The sequence below is a fragment of the Leucopleurus acutus genome (genome assembly GCF_964270905.1).
Source record: "Leucopleurus acutus genome assembly, chromosome: 8".
Lineage (NCBI taxonomy): Eukaryota > Metazoa > Chordata > Mammalia > Artiodactyla > Delphinidae > Leucopleurus > Leucopleurus acutus.
In genome coordinates this window covers 40,232,808-40,236,177 of record NC_139151.1, presented here as the reverse complement: position 1 = coordinate 40,236,177, position 3,370 = coordinate 40,232,808, and the positions used below count along the sequence as shown (strand labels likewise).

Sequence of the window (3,370 nt, the reverse complement as noted above, 5' to 3'; positions counted from 1 at the left end):
AGGAGCATAGCACAGTGCTTTCATCTCTCAGCTCTGCTCTGTCATTCCCCACTGTTGTAGAGAGGGCTCCTCTGTGTGGTGAAGATGGTTGTGGTGAGCCCTAGACTTTCATCCTTCCAGTATAATTCTATAGGCAAAAGGCTGGCTTCCAGCTAGTCCCAGTTGCAGTGCTGGGAAGAGCACTAATTGGCCTGCTGTGGGTCACATGACCATCCTGGGGCCTATCGTGGCCGTGGGAGAAGAGTGGAGTACTCTGATTGGCCAGCCCTGGATCACATGTCAGGAAAGTGGGTGTGTCTTACTAGAGGACCAGGGGTGGGGTGGGGTGGGGTGGGGATGGGACGACACACACTCACCAGTGAGTAAAATTGGTAACTGTCATACCCATCTTCCCATCTTCTCATCATTCAACAAAAATGTACTGAGCACCTACCATGTACCAGGCACTGTGCTATGCTCCTTTTTTTGGTTTGTTTTTTGCAGTAACGTCTCAACTTTTATTGGCCTCCTGCTCCCCAGGGCACCCTGCTTCTGCTAACTCAATGCCTCAGAACTTTGGTGTCTGAGGTCTCAGATACCACTTTGCCGTCCACAAGCCTGAGGGTGGTGGTCTTCTGGATGGTTTGCATGGAGTTGCTGCTGTCCACGGCGTCACCAAGACTGAAGTCCTCCCCATCTTCCAGCAGGTGGCGGTAGGTGTTGATCTCAGCCTCCAGCTTGACCTTGACGTCCAGCAGGGCCTCGTACTCCTAGGTTGCCCCTCTGCTCAGGTCTGGGCCAGCTCCGACTCCAGGTGCAGGAGGACCCCATTGAGCTGTTTCATCTGCATGGCATAGCGGGCCTCCACTTCCCTCAGGCTGTTCTCCAAGCTGGCCTTCAGATTTCTCATGGAGTCCAGGTCGATGTCCAGGGACTGGACGGTGCGTCTCAGCTCCGTGAGTGTCATCTCAGCAGCTCCTATCTCAGCGGTCTGTGAGGTGACCACTGTGGTGCTCTCCTCAGTCTGCTGGGACCAGTACTTGCCCAGCTCCTCTCGGTTCTTCTGAGCCAGCTTGTCATACTGGGCCCGGATGTCCACCATGATCTTGCTGAGGTCCTGAGGTTTGGGGGCATCCAACTCCATGGTCAACCCGGAGTGGGCAGTCTGGTTTTGCAGACCCTTTACTTCCTCCTTGTGGTTCTTCTTCATGAAGAGCAGCTCCTCCCTCCTTGAGAGCCTCGATCTCAGGCTCTAGCTGCAGCCAGGTGACACTGGTGTCATCAATGACCTTGTGGAGCCTGTGGACGTCACTCTCCACAGACTTGCACATGGCCAGCTCTGTCTCATAGTTGACTGCTGCTCCAACCAGCATTTTAAACATTATTTCCCGGGATCCCACATCCAGAAAACCTCTTCTCAATCACTGATCTCCAACAAGGTCACTCTTAACTTACTGAACACCTGTGGTTCTAAAATTTATTTGCAGGAGATAGGGCATCTCTCAGGTTAAGTCACTTCTCAGGTGACATGAAATGGGCATCAAAGGGCAGCTATTTCAGCTATTTCTTACTGCTGAAGTCATCAGCAGTAAGACAGGCATTGTCCACAGAACTTGCAAAAATCTGAGCCCTGAGGTCCTCGATGGTCTTCAAGTAATGCCCCCAGTCTCTGACCTGGGGTCTCTTCTTCTCCAGGTGTTCCCGGATTTTGCACTCCAGTCTCCTATTATCGGCCTCCAGGCTCTTCACCCTCTCCAGGTAAGAGGGCAGGCGGTCATTCAGGTCTTGCGTGGTCTCCTTTTCGCCCTGGATGCCCCCTACACCCACCAGACCCCCGGCCATCCCGGCGCCCATGTTCTTGGATCCCCAGCCGCCCCGGACGCTGATGGAGTGGGACACAAAGATCCGGGAGCCCGAGCCCCCGGTGCCTGCATAGACACTGGCAGCGCTGGTGACCAGTCGGACCCGGTGGCCCGGTGATGCGCGGAGCCCAGGGACCGGTAGTTGGAGAAGGTGGACTGGGCACTGAAGCTCATGTTGTTTGTCCCGTGAGGAAGGAGCGAGGCCAGGACTCAGGTGCTGGGCCGTCGCTATGCTCCTTCTTACCCAACCTTCACCACTGTGGTGAGTTATCAAAATTACTCTCTCACCAGCACTCTTCACTCTCGAGTCTGACATGGCAAAATTCTGACTCTGTCTCCGTCATGGAGAACATGACACAGCAGTGCAAGCTGGCGGCTCTGCAAATTCATGATTTCTCATCTCCGCGGGATCCTCAGTGCAGCCTGACAACCTTTCTCTTTGTTCCTGAATAACTCTTTTGATTCACTCATGCAATATCATTGGATTTGTGCATTAGAAAGATCACTCTGGAACCTGATAGTCTGAAGGTGGGCATACAGAAATCAGTGACACCTATTGCAATTTGGAACTCTATAAATGGGTCCTACCCCTATTTAAAGCCTGTTGGGCCTCCTTAGAGCCTATAGAATAAAGTCTAACCTGTTTATTAGTTTGGCATACAGAGCCTGGCCCCTCCCTCACTAACGGCCTTAGCTTCTTGCCCTCCTACCTTCCTACTTTCTGACCTATGAACCCTCAGCTCGTTTCCTTAACTCGCCCATGCTGGTCATGCTTCTGGGCCTTTGCTTACACTGTTGTTCCTGCCCGAGCGCTCTTCTCACTTTCTTCCATGAGTAAGTTCTTGTTCATACTTAAAGACTCAGCCCAAGTGTCGTTTCCTTCACGTAGCCCAACCCCTTTTTGTGATGAGGTGTGCCTCCACCAGGCTTCACCAGGCTCCCAAGGCACCCTGGGTATGTCTCTCTCATAGCACTTACTGTATCTTATTGATATTATCTGTCTATTTCCCCCACCAGTTGGTCTGTTCTGGGAAGACAAGGGCTGTGTCTTGTTCATCTGTTCATCTCTGGCCCTGGCACATCGAGGGGAATTGATCTGATCTGAACGGACCTATGATCCACTAAGCTTTTCTAGCCATCTCTCTCTGGAAGAGACAATCCCCCACCATTTCTCTTTCATGCCCCTAAGAGCTGCAGCCCTCACTCCAAGAGGGGAAAGTACATTTCACTCCCACTGGTGTTGCACAGTGTTTCCTGCACAAGCCACAGAGCACATGTCCTGCAGAGGTAGCAGGCAAACCACTCCTTCGCTTCTTGGTCCACACTCCTCATTATATCTCCTAATGTACAATCTGAGAGGTAGACATCACCCAGCGTTGAGATTCACGCCTCTCCTCCAATGTCGCTGACCCCTTCAAATATGAGGGACTCTTCTATTAGGATAAATGATTTGCCAAGATGCTACTTGTTCCTGATGTAAAACTGGCTCCTGGCCAACAGTTGCCCAAACATGCTCGCTAGGTCCGAAC

At 52.1% G+C, this 3,370-nt stretch overlaps 1 pseudogene across 1 annotated transcript; it reads right to left on the bottom strand.

The window, feature by feature from the left end:
- Nucleotides 1-241: 241 nt before the first annotated feature.
- Nucleotides 242-2,015, bottom strand: LOC309964719 (keratin, type I cytoskeletal 18-like; annotated as a pseudogene). The gene is made up of 2 exons: nucleotides 1,551-2,015; nucleotides 242-1,333 (listed from the first exon to the last, which is right to left on the bottom strand). The product of its transcript is annotated as a keratin, type I cytoskeletal 18-like (transcript).
- Nucleotides 2,016-3,370: the final 1,355 nt, after the last annotated feature.